This window comes from Falco biarmicus, chromosome 3, assembly GCF_023638135.1.
Source record: "Falco biarmicus isolate bFalBia1 chromosome 3, bFalBia1.pri, whole genome shotgun sequence".
NCBI lineage: Eukaryota > Metazoa > Chordata > Aves > Falconiformes > Falconidae > Falco > Falco biarmicus.
This window is the reverse complement of record NC_079290.1, coordinates 46089379-46110443: the sequence shown is the minus strand read 5'-3', so window position 1 is coordinate 46110443 and position 21065 is coordinate 46089379. Positions and strand designations below refer to the sequence as shown.

The window sequence follows — 21065 nt, the reverse complement described above, 5'->3', positions numbered from 1 at the left end:
AACTTCTTGTTACAGCCAAGAAAGGTATGAATCCAATGCTTCTTACAAACTTCTGGAAAAGCACACCCCTAAGCAAGCTGCAGGTGGGGACTAGGCTGCAGCAGATCTGCCCATGCAGGCGCCAGTTGAGTGTCAGGGCCAACTGCTAATCCACCAAAGGGACAACAAAGAGCTCAGTCCTGCATTTGCTGAAACCAACATGAAGCAAATGAAAAATTAAGCGAAACCCTCACTACATTAACTTCTGTGGCCTTATATCTGTTTCCCATAATACCTTCTTACCCTGCATCTCATTTTGCTATCAGGCGGTCTCCTAAAACATAAATTCTTTGCTTGTCCCCTTGATATAAGATTTTACTTTACTTAGAATGTTTGACGCTGTTTGCAAAGGCAGGATAAAAAAGCATTTTATTTGTGCTATGAAATGAGAGCGTGGAGCAAGCTCCTGCAGGCAGGCTGCTTTGTTGAGTCAAATTTATACTCTCATTTTGAGTGTGGAGCTTATACCATTCTTCACTTCACAGGAAAAGATAAGCTTTACGCTAATACAGAGTAATCTCTGTACAATCCCTACTCACTTTCTCTGCTTTCAGCCACACCCTAGCGGGAAATTTCTCTGAGCAATTAACATGGGAATTGGCTTTTAACTGTGTTTTCAAATATATTTATCAGTTAAATTTCTTGTATCGTTATGACAAAGAGATTTTACTACTGCTAATAGCAGATCTTTGATAACAGATAAAACCGAGACACTGAAAACTCCCACGTGTGACCATTTAATTTCCTAATACGTTTTGACCATTAAATAAGTTACATTATTGTTATTTTTAACACAAATTTTAAATTGGAAAAGGTATGAGTGAAAAAAAAAGTTATGGCACTGTGTTCAAAAATCTATAAGATGAATATTTTCAAGAAATATTAACTATTAAGAAGAAGCTGGTTATAGGTAATCTCGCACAATTTTTGTTTTCCGTGGTCACTGTAATGGAGCGGTTCTATACAATAGATAATGCTGGCTATGTCAGTATGGGTGTCTTGTAAAAGCTAAATAAATAAAAAGTGACTTAGCTTCTATTTACCTTGCAGCAGGTGAACAAATAAGGTGACAGTGAAATAAATTATTTTTTCCTGCTAGCAAAGCACGTCGTCAATCCTTCTTACTAAAGTAATGAAGCAGAGAAACAATATTTTGTTTGCTTTTCACTGTGGTAGAGGAAGTTCACATCAAAAATGAAGATAACACTTCAAATTTAAGGATAGCTGTGGCATGGTATTATGGCCTGCCTGCTAAAGTCATCTACTACTTTCTGTTTTAAATGGCTTTTTAGGTGGCTCTAGACCATCTTGTTATTAATATTGCGTCCTGGAAATTGCTAACATAACTTGTAAAGAATACACATGGGCAAATTATTTGGGTCTCAGAGTCACTGTGTTGTGGAAATTTTATCTATGTACTGCACAGATTTTTTTTTTTTTCAAAGGAATTATATGTGTCTTTTGCCAATAATCAGATGCTTATAATTCTTACCTTCTTGCAAAATGGGACTGTAAAGTGATAGTGCAAAAGAAAAAAAATCCATGTTTATTTGCTTCTAATCCATTCTTTCACTTGGGAGTCCAGACTTCAGTTTAAATTTCGGGGGTGCCATTTGGAACAAAGCATTTGTGGAATTTAAAAAGTGGCCTTTTACAAAGACAACAGTGAAAATAGTGATCTGTTGGTTTTTAGTTTGCCTGACAGAATTGCAGGGTGGCTTTTCTCCACAGGCTCTTTGATAGTAGACTATTAAATCCGCTTGTACTACCAGTCCTGGACTTCTGAAAACTTCTATAATACATATATCTGACAGCTTTGAGAAGCAGTTGGAGGAAAGTGAAAGACTGTGCAGACTTGAATCTTGTGGCAAGTGGGCAAATTGCCAGCAAATTTAGTGAACCTTTTCATTAAATTCAGTGTGTTTTACGTTAAAGCTGCATTTGGCCCACTGTCTTCAGCTATTAAAGTTATACAGCTCTAAAAAGTTACATGAAATTTTGCCTACTTGCAAAAATTCAATTTCATGTTGAATCTATTTTAACCCCACTTGAAAATATACTTTTAAATTATCTGTTAAGGAGTCATATGGTGTATGGCTTATTTCTTTATTTTCTGTCTAGATGGATCAGTTGAAGTACATGGTGATGGGTTCCTAGATAGTTTTATACACTCACTTGGCAGCAGGAAATTAAAATATATATACATGGTTCATTTCTATATAAGAAAATTCTTCTGTTGATGATGTTCTGGTTTTTATGGCTGTGTTAGAATGATATAATTAAGATTGTTCTCCCCTTTCCCCTTTCCCCTTTAAATTTGTATTAAATTGATTTTTTTAATAATGGCCAACATGAGTAAATGTCCAGGAGTCATGGACCTTGACAGCTCTACTGAGCAAGATGTACTTTTATGTCCTAGAGAATATGGAAAAATGGCATTCATTTCCTGCCCATACTAAGGAGGTATGAAAAGAGGAATTTGGGTAAGACAGATCTCATTTTGTTTTAAGGGAAACTTTGGGACATATAAGTAGTAACAAGGCTGGTTGAATCATGCATAGGAGACTTTGATACTTGAATGTTGCCTTGCTTTAGTCTGCAGTAGTTTTATCTTGTCCAGCAGAAGGCCTGGAATGGGCCTTACTGCCTGTAAAATTCAAGAGATTTGCTGCCATTTCTTCAAAATGTGTGCTGTTGTATTGGTGTAAAATAATGGTACTCCCTTTGGTCCTCTGTAATGAGAAGTAGCATGTTTCTTCAGTTGTGAATTACAGTATTGAATGGGAGACAAGGCTAGAGAACTCATCAGAAGTTGTATACACAGCTTGAAATTCACTTTGCTGTAAGATACGAGGTAAATAAAAAACTCTTTGAGATATTGCAACCTCCTTTACTATTAGGACCAGAGTGCTAAAGAAGGGATGTAATATTGAAAAGAGCAGAAAAAAGAATGACTATGTTTTGGTTTCATCATTTCAGTTTGAGTGTACAGCCTGTTCCCATGGATGCCCTTTAGGACATTTAGAGTGGATACCTCACCCACCAAAAGTAAGCCTATTTAAGTATTGCTATATAGGATCCACGTTTCTACTTTAGCAACTACCGGCTCAAGCAATAGGAGGTGTTTGGAGACAGGGAGTATTATTACTGAATTTTTTGATGGAAGGTCTTTGGGAATATTCTAGACAGCAAACCATATGTAAGGAGATCACAGGGAAGAGATTGCAGCTACACTTTCTCTTCAAATGCAAATAGCAGTAAGTTTTGCAGTATACATTTTACTTGCTTGAGAAAGTTATGTTCATTAGCTTCTAAGTCTCCAAACAGACCTGGAGGAAAATGCAGCTGAAAGCACTAGGCAAGCACAAGGAAATTATGTGAGTGGAAATGGTTTTCCATAGTGGATATGTTACAGCTGCAAAGCCCTATGTCACATATTTGAATTCCACACTATCCAGTTCCGAGGTCTGAAGGCAAAATTCCTGACCAAAGGCTGTTTGCTGGCCCTTTTGAAATGAGCAAATGTCATCATTTTTTTTCCCATGTGGCTGGGGGCCATTTGCACTAACGGGAAATCTTAAGACTGGGAGGGGACTAAAGCTCCCTTGGTAAAGAAGTCAAAGTTATATTCACTGATTTTAGACTGTTGCTGTATTCTGTAAATTTATTCCGGGACACCAGTTTTGAACATTGTCATAACATGCAGGGATGCAGTGGAGAAGGCTAAGGTCCATTTGGAATTAAATCTGGCAAGGGATGTTAAGGACAACAAGGAAGGGCTTCTTCAAGTACATCAGTAGGAAAAGGACGACGAGGGAAAATGTGGGCCTGCTGCTGAATGAGGTGGGTGCCTTTGTGGTGAAGGATACAGAGTTACCGAATGCCTTCTTTGGTTAAGTATTTACTTCCAAGGCCAGCCCTCAGGAATCCCAGATCCTGGAGGCAGGAGCAGAAGTCTGGAGAAAGGCGATTTCCCTTGGTCGAGGAGGATCAGGTTAGAGATCACTTAAGCAAACTTGACACAAATCCATGGGTCCCAATGGGATATACTCCTGAGTGCTGAGGGATCTGGCAGATGTTATTGCTAAGCCATTCTCCATCATCTTTGAAAGGTCATGGAGAACAGGAGAGGTGCCTGAGGACTGGAGGAAAGCCAGTGTCACTCCAGTCTTCAAAAAGAGCAAGAAGGAGAGGACCCAGGAAACTACAGGTCAGTCATCTTCAGCTCCATCCCTGGAAAGGTGATGGAACAGCTCATCCTGGAAGTCATTTTGAAGCATGTGAAGGAAAAGAAGGTTATCAGGAGTAGTCAACATGGGTTAACCAAGGGGAAATCAAACTTGACCAATCTGATAGCCTTCTGTGATGGAATGACTGGCTGGGTAAATGAAGGGAGAGCAGTGGGTGTTGTCTACTTTGACCTCATCAAGGCTTTTGACACTGTGTCCCATAACATCCTCATAGGTAACCTCAGGCAGTGTGGGTTAGATGAGTAGGCAGTGAGGTGGGTTGAGAACTGGCTGAATAGCAGAGCTCAGAGGGTTGTGATCAGCAGCACAGAGTCTAGCTGGAGGCCTGTCGCTAGCGATGTTCCCCAGGGGTCGGTACTGGGTCCAGTTCTGTTCAACTTGTTCATCAGTGACCTGGATGAAGGGACAGTGTGCCCTCAGCAGCTTTGCTGATGATACAGAACTGGGAGGAGTGGCTGACACACCAGCAGGCTGTACGGCCATTCAACGAGACCTGGACAGCCTATGGAGTTGTGTGGAGAAGAACTTAATGAAGTTCAACAGGGAAGTGTAACATCCTGCACCTGGGGAGGAACAGCCCCACACACCAGCACAGGCTGGGGGCAGACCCGCTGGAAGGCAGTTCTGTGGAGAAGGGCCTGGGAGCCCTGGGGGACAGCAAGCTGGCCATGAGCCAGCAGTGTGTCCTGGTGGCCCAGAAGGCAAATGGGATCCTGGGGTGCATCAGGAGGAGTGTGGTCAGCAGGTGGAGGGAGGTGATCCTCCGCCTCTCCTCTGCCCTGGTGAGGCCACATGTGTAGTGCTGTGTCCAGCCCTGGGCTCCCCAGTTCAACAGAAACAGGGAACTACTGGAGCGGGTCCAGCGGAGGGCTACATAGATGATGAGGGGACTGGAGAAAGTCCTTAGGGGGAAAGGCTGAGAGAGCTGGGCCTGTTCAGCCTGGAGAAGAGAAGACTGAGAGGGGACCTTATCAACGCATACAAATATCTTAAGGGCAAGTGTCAGAAGGGTGGGGCCAGGCTCTTTTCAGTGGTGCCCAGTGACAGGACAAGGGGCAACAGGCACAAACTGCAGCACAGGCAGTTCCTTCTGAATATGAGGAGGAACTTCTTTGAGAGTGACAGAGCCCTGGCACAGGCTGCCAAGAGAGGCTGTGGAGTCGTCTTCTCTGGAGACATTCAAAACCCACCTGGATGTGATCCTGTGCAACCTGCTGTAGGTGAACCTGCTTTAGCAGGGGGTCAGACTAGATGATCTCCAGAGGCCCCTTCCAACCCTGACCATTCTGTGACTGTGATTCTTGGCAGGTCAACTTCTATTAAAACATGTCTGTAAAATGAAAAAGGCTCCCATGAAGGACATTAGCAGGATGTGGCTCATAACAAGACAGGTACTGAGTTATCCCAAAATGCAAGAAGAGTCAACAGTTACTTAGGGTGGAAGGCAGCAAAGGGTGTTCACAGCACAGCTTGGAGGAGTTCAGCTGGTTTGCTTTGAACAAACTTCCTCACTTCCTACCTCACTGGCCGTCTGGTGTATGTAACAGGGTGGTTGGTTCTGCATGAGGCACGAGATGGCTGGTTTTCCAGCAGCAGTCTTAGCCTTCAACCCTAGCAACAGCAGAAGCTACAATCCTTTCTGTAAGTCTTTGCTCCTTTCCTTGTCACAAGTTTTTCTGTCCATATTTTGGGCAAATTCCATATATTTCCTTCTAAAAATACAATTTTCAAATGTTTCTAGTTACTTAATTTTCTCTCTATGGATTTCCGTTCTGTACATTTCAAGCACTCCTCTTCATTGCTGGCATTGCTGCCAGTAAAGTGACTCCTGTCCTATATTGGTTATGCCCCACCAAAGTGCTATTCAGGTTTAAAACTGCCCTCTAGTAATTACTCATTAATTTAACTTATCCCTGCTTATTTAAGTAATAATGCAGTAACCTCAAAAAACACCAGAAAGAGACAGACAAAACTTCGAATTCTTGATGTTTGTTTACTGTTATGTTCTCGTGTCACCACAAACAATATCCCTTAATAATTTATTTGAATTATTGATGTTTCTCAGTAGTACAGAAGCCTATCCTCTAGGTGCCTTTTGTTCAAATTTCTATAATTTTATTCTACCAAACCTATATAGAAAAATACAGCGTTTACTTTAGTTTACAGTGTGTTGTCAGTCAACCGGCACGAACAAAGGAAATAGTACTGCATCTTTCAGTGACATGAAACACCGTTGAAAGAAGGAAAAAAATTGCACAATGACAAGAACAACTGTGAGCCAATAGGAATATAAAACGTCTTCACCTTCTTGTTATCTCACAGCATTCAGATGCTCATAACAGTTTAGAAAGCATACCACCCACACCACAGGATCTTGCTCCTCTTTAATTTTCTCTAATTTGTGTAGTGAATAACCAAATACTCATAATGCAATTAGAAGATAATCAGGCTTGTAATTATGTTAATTGCTGGAGACTTACATCAATCCTCCAGCAAAGTGATAGGATTTCAGGGGAACTATTAACATGGGAAGAGAGAGGAAGCGCACATGAGAGAGAAAGAGATTGGGGGCGTGGGTAAATTGATGAACAGCTTAGGCTTGTATCATTGAGCAACAATGAGAATACAATGGTGCAACAATTGAAAAGGGCCTCAAGGGGAGAAGCTCGGAAAATGAGGTTTTAGGTACCAGCAACTCAACTTCTTTTGTCTGTTTTCTTCCCATAAATAATCATGTTGTGCATCTATATTTATTGTAATAAGCCCAATTCAGAGAAATTGGATCCATAGCTGAACAGAGAACAAAGGGGAACTGTTCAGCTATGCAGCAGTTTGCCATGTCTCCCACACCACTGAAAGAGCCACTGTATTACCTTCTGTCCTCGACTCCTGGGGGTATTCTTTTCTCATGGTGATGTCTGATATTACATTTAAAGCCATAATACTACAACTGCAATGGCCGTCTCAGGACTGTCATGGATCAGTCATAATCTGTGAAGGACATACAATATGTAGTGGACTGACAGAATGTATGAAATAATCCACAGTGGAGATGCTTGCTTTTTTTTTTTTTTTTTTTTTTTTTTACCTTTTTGTCAGTACCTCTTGGAGGCTGTAATGATTGTTTAATCGTTTTGAAAGTGAGTTTTGTCAGCTGAAGTCTGATGTAAGTTGCGGACCATGACTGTACTTTGTGTGGCTATTTCTGAGTTTAGAGAACAGTTTTCTGTGTTTAGACTACTGGCCAGAAATTGCCTAGCTGGCTTAAAATAATAATAATAAAAAATTATTATTATTATTATTATTATTAAGTTGCTTGTTTATAGTTTAAAAGATAGTTTATACATGGGAAGAGAAACTAGTAAGTATCAAGGAAGTCAGGCTACTTTAACCTCATATGATCTTTTTGCCCACAACTTCCATGATAAAGATAATGAAGAAAAAGAAAATTAATAAATTCAGCTGTTTTCTCTTTTTGTCTGTATTTTGTATATGCAATTTAACTAAAGGGCATTTTGCAACATTTTATTGACGCTAAGAATATACTTGGATGTAAAAGTACATAAGCTTTTGCAACTCCATGGAAAACACTTTTTGTCCTATCTTCTAATGGGCATTACAATATTATTTATGAATTCTGAATAATGACCTGAAGAACCGAGGGATCCTATAGAAAATCTTTAAAGATATTTAAATGCCCTTTGAAATATTTCCTATAAATGACTTGTTTTGTCCTTTTGATTCAGATTCAACTATCAAGTGTCATGGGTCATTTCTACCATATAACGTCTTTAAATTCCAATTAAGCTTGATTTCTCAGTTCTAAAAAGCCTAGGAAGAGTCAAAAGAAACTCTCTTAAGGCCTTCATCAACTAGAGATTTCTCCCCCGTTGTTTCTTCAAACAGATGAGCACTGCATACCTTGACTCCAGCCATGACAACACAATTCCCATGAAGCAGCTCTTAAAAATCACTCTGGAGCTCTCACAGCAGGGGACTGGAGAGCATAAACCCAGTGTAAGCCCAAGCTTCCTTACACATAATTCCTCAGCTCTTTGGAGCTGCATGCCCCTCTTTGGCCTGCCCTGGTGTACCCTTGTTGCAGGAGTGTGGCAAAGACAGGGGCTCTGAGATGCTTCCTGTCTCCCCTGGGGCTCTGCAAGTGTCTGAAGGAACTGCACTTGACAAAAATATCAAACACGTAATATGCATAGAGGACAGCTTTAGGTTGAAACAATCCAGGTGAAAAATCAAGAAGGGGAACACCACCGCCTTCTTTCTCTTTCCATGTCCTGCCCATGTCGCTGTATACAACACCCATCCTAGAAATGGGGAATGGTTGTGCTATCCAGCAGCCTTCTCCACCGAGGATGTAGCAATACTCAGCTTTATACAGACGACACATTTAGGCTTTCATGGAGCTACAGTTTCATTTTACCTCAATGATACTTCCAATTATTCTGAAAGCAAGGTTTCAAATGTCAGGAGTTTCCTGACTCCCCAGAAAATTTAAACAAAACAAAGCAAAACAAAAAAACAACCCTATACTTTTGTGTTTGCTTCTTTTGACTTCTTTCATAAAAGGTATTTTACTGACACTTACTCCCTCCCTTGTTGGTGAGCTTCACTGTGTGGTATAGGCTTAACACAATGACCTTCCCATGAATGCAGTTATGAAGATATGTTGTTATTGTTACTAGATTTAGGATAGACATTGTAGTCAGAAATACAGTATAATTTATGTTAATTAAGTAGTTGTAGGTGTGTGTAGAGTTTTAAAACAGTTTCACACCAACCTTATGTATGACGTAATTTTACTGTCTTTTGTTGAGGTATGCTACAGATTCCCATCTAGTCTTAGGAGAGAAAGGAGTAGAAAGGATGATGCAGGAAATAAAACTCATAAGCAAGGAAAATAATGGTTAAAGAAATGTATTTGAAGTTGAAATCTGAAAGAAAGGAAGGTTTGTTCATTTATGACTTCCTTTTGTGCTTCTCTTGGAATCTTCCTTGGATTGTACCTGTAAGGTACGAGCTCCTTAAAATTGGGCTTATATATGCTTGGAATTTGGGTTTGCTTGTGCAGGAGGGATAAGGGGTTGACTTGTAAATCCCAGTGGCAATATCAAGTGAAAAAATCCCTTCAGGGGCCCTTGGCACTTTCTGTTGGTAACACAATAACTGTATTTCAGGACATTGTCCAGGATACAGAGCACAAGCAAGAGAAGGCATTATTACCCACAAGCCCCATATGCTGGTTCAATGCCCTATTTCTTTTCACCACAAAATGTCTTTTCTTCTGGCTGTCAAATCTCAGGACTTTTCCTACAGGTTAAATTCAGGATTTCTGAGATTCTTGCAGACTCCCTACTGCTGTTCCTATAGCTTTCTATATGAAATGTTTTTCTCAGCCATTCATTCACAGTGTGGCTGTATAGTTTCTTATTAAAGGCCTTGGAAATTGCTGCCTGACCTGATCAGGGTTCTCCAGCTTATTTAACACTTCATGAAGCATCCCAAGTCTGAAATAACTAAAATTAATGTAACCAGTGTAACAGACTTAGGCTCATTGTCCTGACACCCAGCCCCACCAAATGCAGCAGGTCCCAGTATCTTTTAAATGAATTGTATCTGCCAGGCTTCTTTGTAGGGTGGTCTCCGAGAAGGTTGCTGCACAGGGCTGAAATAGAGGCACACTGAAGGAAAAAAAAATAATCAGTTCTGCCTTTGTCAAGACGAAGAGTTTAAGGAGGAAATTTTCTTTCTTCTGTGGAAGAAAAGGCTGTACCTTTGGTAGGACATTCTGTCTCAGCGAATAATGTAAGGGAATAGTAGTCCAGCCAGAAAGAAATGAAAGATTCACAAAAATATTCCGTGATTTGGATGAAGTTCAGACCACAGATCTGGGTATCAGAATCAGGAGGAGCGGAAACAGCAGAAGGATTCCATGACATCAGTGAAAATGTGTAAGTTGTGAAAAAGCTTCTTCAAATCATTGCAAGCACATAGTCTAACGGCAATGCATACTGAAGCAGCACAGAATCATTTTGCCCCATCAGAACATCACACATCTTCATGCCCATGACTGTACAGTAAGTAAAGGAAATTTGCTTAGTTCTTATTTCCTGCCTTTGAACCTAGCCCCAGCAGTAAGATGTTTACTAATTTGTTTCTTAATTTGGGGAAAGTGAGCTAAATTCATCATTCATAATTAAATCACATCAATACTTGTCTTCAAACCCCTGTTACCTCAATATTGACAATTTGCTTGTCAGTATAGAATTTGTTAGCCACTGACTTGTAGTGCTCTGGAAGAGTTTGCTTCCAGATGTCAGTAGTCCCTGGCTTGTGAGTAGGTGCACATATCCTTGTGTATTCACATGCCAATGTGCAAGAGGATCAAAGCCAGCTGTTGACACAACTTCATGAAAATTGTCTTACAGCAGTTTTGAATAGTTTCTTATTGCTGTCTACTAGTCAAAATGATGTTGTGGTATCATCACACTGTTAATTGTCCTGCCTCAATTTTTTTCCCAGCTTATGAATAGAGAAATGGCTGAGATTACAATATACTTGGCTTTCTCAGCACTCAGTTTATACAAGAGCTATGCTCATTGTAAAGGGTCTCTACTGGAATATCCTCCCATCTGTTCCACATCTTTTGTCTACCACGTATTTATCTGCCTCTGTGCACTTTTGCCCCATGCTGGATCCATGCCTTGGCATTCTTGTACTAGAATTGCCCAGCGATAGTGGCATGCATATACCCCAGTGACAAGCAAGCTACTTCAAATTATTGTACATCTTCAATATATATACATAAATATGCCACCGCATTTCCTCTGTAATAGAAGCTGATGATGTGCACATGTGGATGCACATCTACCACATGCAGAGGCAGCTGCTCCAGCTGCTGTAATTGCTGCCACTGTAGGATCAATACAGTACAACACAATTCTCTTTTTGTAATAGCCATACCTGAGCAAATTAAGTTTGGAGTTGATATTATTGCTTTTGTAGAAAGGACATCAGCTTCTTCTAGAGCACAGGGTGAAAAATGATGCTATTGAAGCTCTAACCATCCTGCTGAAGATGTTAATTACTAGTGCAGGTTACCACATTGTTATAGGAGGAAAATACATGGATACAAATCAAGCCAGTCTACAGCCTGGATGTTCAGTTGTGTGTTAGGAAAACTAAACTGCTCATCACTGAGTGCCTTGGTCTAGGTCAGCTTTGCAATGAAGAAACAGTTATTTTTTCTAAATGTGTCTTGTTATTCTAGGAGTTATATGAAAATATCAGTAAGGGTAAGCTATGGTGCAGGCACCAGTCAGTCAGGTATAGTGTAATTACATTTTTGTGAGAAAAGTAAATACAACAATAGGAACCCTTTCACAAAAGTCTAGCCACGTGCAGGAAGCTGAAATGTATGAGAAGAATTTGGGATGAGAGAAAGATGGGTACAATTTCTTTTCCTTTTTCCTGAAGGAGCTGTATGCAGACAGGAAAAAGGAAAAAGAAACAAAACAAAACAAAACCAAATGAAAAAAAAGAGAGAGCAACAGACATTTCAAGGAAGAAGGCAGAAGAAATCCAAGGACTGCCAGAAAAGGATGATCTTCAGAAAGAGCTAAAAGAGTGTCTTTGGGTGAAACACTGTGCTAGATAAATCTTAAGTGTGGATACTTGGTTTTGGTTTTGGTTTTGTTTTGAAACAAAACATTGCATACATTCTTTGTCTAGACAAATAATTCTATGAAAAAGCTGCCAGACTCCATCAGCAACTTTCCTCCAGCCTGCAATACACTGATGTTAGCTAAGTGCTTTATTAAAAAATAATACTATTTTCCATTGTTTTGTGAGACCACCTACCGATTATGGCAAGACTTTACTTTGCCTTTAGTTTGCAATTCATATACTTTCAGATATTTTAACTCATTTTTATTCCGTAAGAAGATGCTTGTAACATTAGTTTTAGGAGCATGTTTTAAAACAAAGAGTTTAGAGAGAAATAAATGGGAAGTTCTTTTTGTGCTTTCCTGCAGATTGGTGTCTTGGCACACAGTAGGCTAGTTTGCTTACTTATTTGGATTTACAGCCTAGAATGAAAATAAAAGAAAGGCTACACAGAATAGAAAGCAGAAAAGAATTACCTTCAACAAAATTGGAATGAAACTCCTGTAAATTTTGCCAGGGCTATTGTCTCAGCTGCCAGGTTTCTTCATCTTGTGCCAGGTTTTCTCTCTAGATGCTGGTTAATTTTCCCATACATCAAATGCTTCACACCTGATTAGATTGGCTTTTGCACTGCTAGAAAGACAGGACATTGCTAACCTGCTATGCTAGAAGCCAGACTGTCTTTTGGAAACATTGGCTCCGTTTGGAGCCTCTCCTAGGGACACCTTGTGGAGGGTAATCAATTTCTATCAGGACAGGACTTCGGCCTCTCTCTTGTGACCATCATAATATAATTAAAAATTATCCTCAAGAAATTTTACTGTGGATTTCCACCAGCTGTGTCTGACTCCTTTCATTCTGCTCTTTTGACAGCAGTAGTATTGCCCATCTTGGATGTTCTCCAGTGAGCTCCTGCATTTGGGAGTGTGTTGTCTTTTGTTTTAAGTGGCCAACCAAAGCCTTTCTGCTATTGTCCCACTTCATACACTCATACATTCGTTAGGCTGGCTTCATCATGAATCATTAATTACCAAACATTTATTGTCTCTTTTTTTCCTAGCAGTTGTTTGTAACATGAAGAGGTTTCTTTTTCACTGTTCTTATAATGACATCCAATCTAAAAGTTGTGTGAAAGATTTAGGCTTGAAGGGAAGCCACTGGGTCAGGGACACTGCACAAGATTTAAATCACTGAGGAATTCACCCATCTGATTGCGTTTTGCTGGACTTCTTCAGTAAAGAGAGCAGCTAAGCTGCTGACTGGAATTCACCATTTTCTGCAGCTCAGAGTTAGGTGCCTTTGTTCTTTTTGATTTGCCAGCCCCTGTCACTGGACTGTCTCTTTTGACAAGGCAAATTTGCTTGCTTTTTGATTTTTCAAACTAAACTCATGATGGTGGTGACCACCTTTTATGCAGTTGCTCTTGCTTTAGAAGGGGACACACAGATGTTCATTTATGTTTGCCCCTCACTCAGAAGGCTGTCTTGCTGGGGTTCAAACCTTGTGCTGTTATCTCCTGGGCCATCAGAAAGGCAGTAGAGGTGAAAGGATGGTCTACCATCTCTCTTCAGTCTAAATGGAAGAACTTCAACCAAAACTGCAAGGTCCAAGAATCCAGAGTTAGACTGCATGTGCTGCTAAACCAGCAGTAATGACACCATTGGGATATAGCCTCCATTTTAAGCAGAAGAAATAAGAAATATCAGGATGTGAGGCAGAATTTGATATGAGATAGATTGGACCACCACCACCATGCTATGAAGTAACATAAGTGGGTTGTTCCAGGAAGAGATGATGTGGGACCAGCTATGAGTCCCAATTTTATATAGTAGTTTTAATTCAGAGCTGCAGAGAGATGCCTACTCTGCAAGATTTCAGTCATTCATGCAGTCATTGGAATTTCCTTTTGATTAGATGAAGCATCTGGTGTAGTTCAGTGAATCTCACCCCTTGGCATCAAGCCATCCTTATCCATCCAGAAAGGAACTTGAATGCCCCACAAGCTCAGCAGCCTCTCCTGCAGGCAGGAGTCTGGCTGCCCATGTGAGGACCAGCTCCCACTCCTGGGCTCTGTGACCTGCATCAGCCTGCTGGGAAACAGCCCTCAGAAACCTCCACATGGCCCTCCCCTACTTTGCTGAGGAGCTGCATTTAACTGCATTTAAATTCAGGCCCTGGACCATGGTACTCACCCGAGCTGTGCTGTGACCATGTCTGTGCCTGGCCAGGGACCTCTGGTGCTACCAGTACTTGCTGACATGACTTCCCAGCTCCACCTTGGACCTGTCTCATCACCATGGATCTGTCTGGTGATCTCCTGACCCCAGTCATCATCACTGGCTCTGCTCTGCTCTTCTCATGGGGCACAAGTACAAGTTCTCCACTATACCTTCACTTTCTCTTCCTTTCAGCTTACCATAAAGTTCTTATTTGTTTTATAGTAGAAATGGATGAGGTTCTGTGTGGAATACAGCATATTTGTTTTTCCTTTCAGTGCATTACTTTCTTTTTAAATTCATAAAGGCACGGCATCTTTATAAGCTGATGGGCATGAAGAAAAGAGATGCAATTATTTGCTTAGAAAACTCATGAAATGACAGTCTGAAACATGGTGAAATGTTCAATGCTGCTAAAGCAGTGATATGGTTATTACATTAATTTAAATAATGCAGAAATTTATCTGTGTCTTTTTGTATATCTCTGCCCTTTTACCATGATTCCATAGTGTGAAGTAAGTCCTATTCCAAGAAAGGCCTCAAGCACGTCTTTAGGTTCATTTTATTCAGGAAAGTGCTTAAACATAAGCTTCAAGCTAAGGATATCTTTTAATACTTTTTTTGCTTTGTTTGCTTTACTGGGTTTGATTTGAAAAGTTTGACTAGCCTGACTCTGAAAAAGAGGGTCACTCCTAAGAACTTAATTGCTTAATTCACTGGTAGATTATTAAGGTCATCCAAAATGTGTGCACAGTTTTGAAATAAACACAACACCATTTTTTAATGTATGGGGTTTTTTCTACAGATTGACACTTTAAAAGCATTCAAGTGGTTCAAAATAGTTCATTCAATTTGTTTTCTTGCTACAAAAGTCAAGAGCCTGTCAGTTGCTCTTTCCTGGAACACCAAACACCCACAACTCCCTTTGGAGTCAAGCATCAGGCAAGGGAAAATGGAGATTAGGAGAAAACATAGCTACATATTCTAGAAATTTTCAAGAAACAGCTTTCAACTGTTGAAAAGATGTTCTTAAAGCTTACCTCGCTTTTGAATTCTTACCTCCACATTGAAGGTTTTGTCTACTGAACTATAACTTTGCTGTAAAGTGCTGAGTGCAATGTACTCTTCTGAAAAAAATCGAGGAGGAAATCTGAGGAGGTTAAAATATACACTTAATATAAATACTTCACTAGTGTATAATATGTACAAGTTTCATTAGGAGCTGCATCTATCATACCAATATAAATCGATGTCCTTCTTAGAACTATTTAATATCTGCAAAATAGAGACCAGAAACTACCTGTACTCCCCATACCTAAAGCGTATACTAATTATGCACATAGTTTGAAATGGAGAACAGAGCAAAATCTTAATCTAATGTTACTAATTTGTTGATTGTATTTAGTTTTAAATGGGACCTGGAAAGTTTCACTTTGGATGTAGGAAGCTTCTTCCATTTAAATAACAACATACTTACTCGCTTGAAACCACAACTCAGTCCTTGCATACTCTTTCCTGCTGGATACTGTGACCAAGAGTCTAAATCCTTGTAGGTGTAGTTGAACCCTGTCTTTCTAGACCAGATTGCAAGTGGCTTCTGTGTGCTTCTGTGTTCCTCACTGTGCTTTTTTGTGCAGCTACGCACATGGTCACACATAATTTCCCATGCTCATGGACAGTGTTTCCTTGCTAAATTGAAATGTAAAAAAGAAATAGTCTCACTCCGTCCTCCAGTTTTCTGGTTTCTAGCAAGCACTGTTGCATGCTGCTCTGCCCTGACGGATACAGTTACTTTTCATGAAGTGCATGTGGCCCAGACCAAGTACAGTTCCCAAACTGGAACTGTATCATATGCATATGTTGCACACCCATCTGTGTGTAGGTACCTGTGTAACGCACCCTCCCTGCATGGGGGAGGCTGATATTGATCCTATTGATCCATCTGCTTCTCATTGACACTTTGAGAGGAGCCCTGAACTCCTTGGGGAACGGCTGTAATTGTTCTTTCACCTCAATTCGCTACATCTGGTGTTGCCTCCCTTCTTTTGACTTACAATGATACATGATATGGCTCTGGTCCATTTGTGAGCTTTGGGAAGTGACTGGCAGGGTCAGAACGTTTGATAATCTTTGCCATAGATCAGTTGCACCAAAAAATCATATTACGGAGGCCTGCCAACTCTGTTACTTCTAGGTCTGTACTATTTTGCACAAATCCTTAACCTTTAGGAAAGAGAATTTAGCTCCGTTTGTGTGCAGTGTGGGATATAGGGCAAGGTTGCAGAGGACCAAGCCCACCAGAAGCCTGGTTCTGACCATGGCCTTTAGACCGTTCCCTGTTAGAAATGCCCCAGCTGGTTTTGCCAGACATGTTCCAGGGAGATATCTTTACTCCGGCAGTCAGCCTGCAGGACATTACACATTCAGCAGTGCACAGGAAGCACTATAACTTGCATGTGAAGAAAAATAGTAAATCTGCATGTAAACTAAATAGAAGCAAGAGGGGAAGCAACAGGCAAGTAGACCTAAACTATAGTTGTCCTAAGTACACAGATAATTATGAGCCCAGCACACAGAGCTGATTTTCTATTGTGCATTGAGAAAAAATCTTGCAGATATAGAATGGGATTTCAAAATGGAAACATGCCTAATACACATATTCAAGGATAATTAGCAGGCCAGATAGCTGTGAGAAGTGATATTGTCTTTTATTATATCTGCATATTGGTGCATGGTGGCAGATTACTTTTGTTATCCTTATATAATATTATTGCAACATTAATGATGTATAGCCTTTGAGGAGGAAGTTATAACCTATAATCCTGTAAGAAGGGAAAGGCAGACCTAATCTAACCCATGGCTGACTTTTTCTGGATTAGATGATTTAATGTTTTGCTGTTGTTGCTGTTCCAGGAAAGCACTGTACATACTGCCATCACATTTCTTTATGTACATATGTGAAGACAGCATTGACCAATCAATAAAAGGAGTAAAGGGGCAGTTTTGACCAGCTGGGGTAAGTCTAGGCCACTTGTCATGCCAAGTTTGGTAGTTACGTCAAAGGTGCATTACCAGTGGTCTAAGAAAACTGTATTTCATATCTCTTTATAAGCATTCCCTTCTGAATGAATTTCTACATGGTTTGCATCAGTTTCTGTCAATAAATATAGCCCTTCTCACACGGTATTCCAAACACTCACCCTGATATCAACTTTGTCCTAAGTAAAAATGTAGTCCTGTGATCTATATGCCTCTTACAATCAATGCCCTTAATTTGTTAGTAAGAGTGATCATCTTAAACATAGTGTATTTTCCAGGGCCAGTGATGCATTTCAGAGCTATTTGGCACCTGCCTGAACCCCAGCATAATCCCGGTCTTATATTGCATGATACTTGCTCTGTCCTAAATAAGCTATTTAGCCTTAGTAAGCTCAGCCCTCTTCCTAGCCCACAAGAGCCCTAGAAAACCAGTTTTCAATATTTTTTTGCATCCTGATCAAATCCTACTTTGATCTAGAAAATCCTCCCTGCTGCAGATATCGTATGAATAGATTTTCCTCAGTCTTCATTAGAAATGTGTAGCTGTGTTGAAAGAATCCAGCTACAAACTCTATTCTTCAATCCATCGTGCCACAAACCCTCACCTAATTTAAGTACTTAACAGGCTAGACTCACCCACACCTGTCAAAGGTGTCTGCTGATTCTAGCCCATATTCAAGTTTTCAGTCTTTTAAAGATCTAATGATGGACCCATATCTTTTATCTCTGTCCTCCAGAAAACTATCTGCAGTCTCAGTCCCAGGCCGCCCGTCCATCCATCAGAAAGCCAAAGTCTTTGGTGGCTGGTGTTCTGAATGTGAAACCTGAGTGGCAGTGGTCATTGCTCAGGACTTGCATTCAAATGATCAGCGAGTATGGGTCATTGTCTATAATTACACTAGACTCAGATTTCAGGAAAACAAGAGATTTAAAATATTTATCCCTTGTATTCATCAGCCAAGAGACTAGGATGAGAGCTGGAGCCAGGGCTGTTAGGAGTTGCAAGAATTTAGTTAAGGCCCATGTTTCTAACTGTGCTGCAGGCATTGAAAAGTAACGGTGGAAGTAATTAAAGTGACTGTAATATCTGCTCTCTCAAACCATTGTCCTCATTCCATCCCAGCCCCTTAAGTGAGACGCTTCTGCCAGAGAACTTCTCAAGTGACAGTTCCAAACAGGAGCTGCATGGACTACAGCATTGGAGATTTCTCGGGATTTGTCCACACACCACATCGTATTTGATGCTCTTTGCCACAGACTGAGCTACAGCATTTTCTAGTACTCACTGATCCAAAAGAGCCACAGAAAAGTCATGAAGTGTTTTACTCTGCTGGCAGTTAGATCTATGGCTTTAGGAAGTAAGACTTCTATATAACTCTTGAACTACAACTCTAGTATTGGTCCCTAACCCTTGCCTTCACCATAGTTGTATGACAGACGCCCATGAAGAACTAACTGTAAAGCATTTAGACCTATTGGTGAGAGAATGAGTATGTAATCTTGTTTATCTGCTGTAATGATGCTTTACTATGGTCTTACACTGAATTATTTGAGTGCACATTCTCAGGTCAGGATTAGTTCTAGCATCCCTATATGGCAGCCTGCAAAGGCCTGCGCCTTTTGAGCAAATCAGTTAGCATTTCTGTTCCTTAAATTGTTTGGGTGGGGACAGATGGCTGTGACAGACCTTGTATATTCTCCTCTTCACAGCTTCTCCAATAGTCCGTAAACCCAACCTCCAACACCCTATGATTTCAGTTCTTGGCTTTGTATCACCAAAAATTGCTAGCTGTGCCAAATTTAGGAAGCAGAGTAGTTTTTGAAATATGGAAAAGTATCCAGTAGGGACCAAGCTAAAGCTATCAAATTCATTGAACAGATTATAAACCATATTTAAAGCTATTTCTCGATGGGTTAAAGGCTGGTTCATTAACAAAAGATTTAAATGTTTGCCACTCCTTTGCCTTGGTACAGCAGTAAAAATTCTGAAAATTTGATAGCTCTGTGCTGTGTTGAACAGAATCAAATCCTTCATATAAGCCAAACTTCAGTTCTCTACTAATAAAATCTTACATGCCACTTTATAGTGCATGTTTATTCTGTAGTGAAAATGACACAAATCCTTAATACAGCATCAGTGCTGCCTGTTGAGCTTTGTATTCCTATAAATGTTCCCATGGGAAATCTGAAGGTTGGCACTGGTAGACTGTATTTTTAAAATATCACAATGGGGTGGAACCCAGCATCATGTTGCTTATTACACTGGTGATCTATCTAATGGTATTCTTTGCTGCTGAAATCTAATAAAAATAACATTTTTGAAATATTAGATATTGGATTAAAGCTCCTAATTGTCTCTTTCATAACCAAAGAAGGTCCATATTAATAATTCTTTCCAGAGCCATTCAAACGAAGACATCTGTTTCGGCATACATTGTGAAACTCAAATCTGTCCAGTGCTGTTTTATTCATTTGTTACTTTCCATGAACAAATGTGACTGCACATTTATTTAAATCTTTAGAAATGTGGATGAACAAACAGAAGACAAAGTAAAGTTAAACCTGAATTGGAGACACGCTGTTAAGGAAGAAACAGTTCCACCCACAGTAGGTGGCTACTGCCTTTGCAATAACCCAGTGCAGTAATTCTGATATGGTCAAACTGTGCCTCTCACATTCACTGCCTCAGATGGATGGACAGTTCCAATAAGAGTGCAAAAACCCCACTTACTTAGTAAAAGGTCATAGGAAAGAGAGAAGAAATGCCAGGCACAGAGGCTGACCTATTCAGAATATAATCACACCTTCTTTAAAAAGACATCTACATTACAAAGGGTAGAGATCTTACTGCATACTCCCTGCTTCCTTAATGCAGCTACCGTAAGACTTTCAGAAATTATGAGGATGCGATGTAAAGTTTTATTATTCAGCCACTGTTTCTATTTGAATTATTAACAGTTTACGCACTAATATGAGGGAATCGTATTTTCAATGTACTCAGGCAGCATTTTCCTGGGTTTGGCCTATTGCTAGAATGCAATTCTGTTGAAAGCTATGAGGATGACTGTCACAAAAGTGCTGCCCTCTCTTTGCTATAACTCCTACAGTTTGTGAGCATTTTCAGTATTCCCAAGCACAGTTTTGGAGAGATCATGTTTTTGTGACTTTGATTTAATTACAACTGAACTCAGTGGTTTTTGCTCCTTGATTCCTAGACTGCTATGTTTACTAAGCTGATAACAAAATTAGTTCTGACCGGCAGCCCTCCCCATAAAAACTCAAATGACTGACTAGAGGCGAGGAAATGGACCCCTTACAAGCAAATGAGAAGGTGATAAAACTGGGGGAGAAAAGATGAAGGAATGTGTTTAAGTGGCAAATCTGGAATGCACGCCCATCTTTCAAAGGCAGAAAGTGGTGGTAGGAGAGTAGGGGCTCTGTATATATTTTATTAGAGAACATATATTCTGTCAGCTGAAAACTACAGAAAAATCGTTCTTCTGTTGATCTCCTGATGTTTCTGCTAGAGAGGGGCAAATTTGAGATCAAAATAAACCTTAATTTAGATGAAACTTGTAAGTCTTTTTGCTGTACCAGCAAAACTGAAGTCCAAAAAATTACAGATTTTTCTTCTACAGACGATCTATTTACATTAGCAAGAAAGAGTAACAGATTGGTGGAGTAGAGAAAAGCTTGATGCTTTCAGGAGCTTCTAGCATATAGACTGCATAATAATGACAATCCTTATTTTTACTCAGTAATGTTTACAAAGACCCCCATTCTTAGAACATGAAATCTCCAGAAAAGTGCATCTTCATCACAGGGCAAAGAATTATAGTAA

At 40.1% G+C, this 21065-nt stretch overlaps 1 long non-coding RNA gene across 1 annotated transcript in view; it reads left to right on the top strand.

The window, feature by feature from the left end:
- LOC130146146 (uncharacterized) overlaps positions 1–19643 on the top strand; it is a 45916-nt gene extending 26273 nt beyond the window's left edge. Inside the window, exons 2-3 of the long non-coding RNA XR_008820774.1 lie at positions 17099–17201; positions 18348–19643. This is a non-coding gene — a long non-coding RNA (uncharacterized LOC130146146). The remainder of the gene's footprint in view (positions 1–17098; positions 17202–18347) is intronic.
- Positions 19644–21065: the final 1422 nt, after the last annotated feature.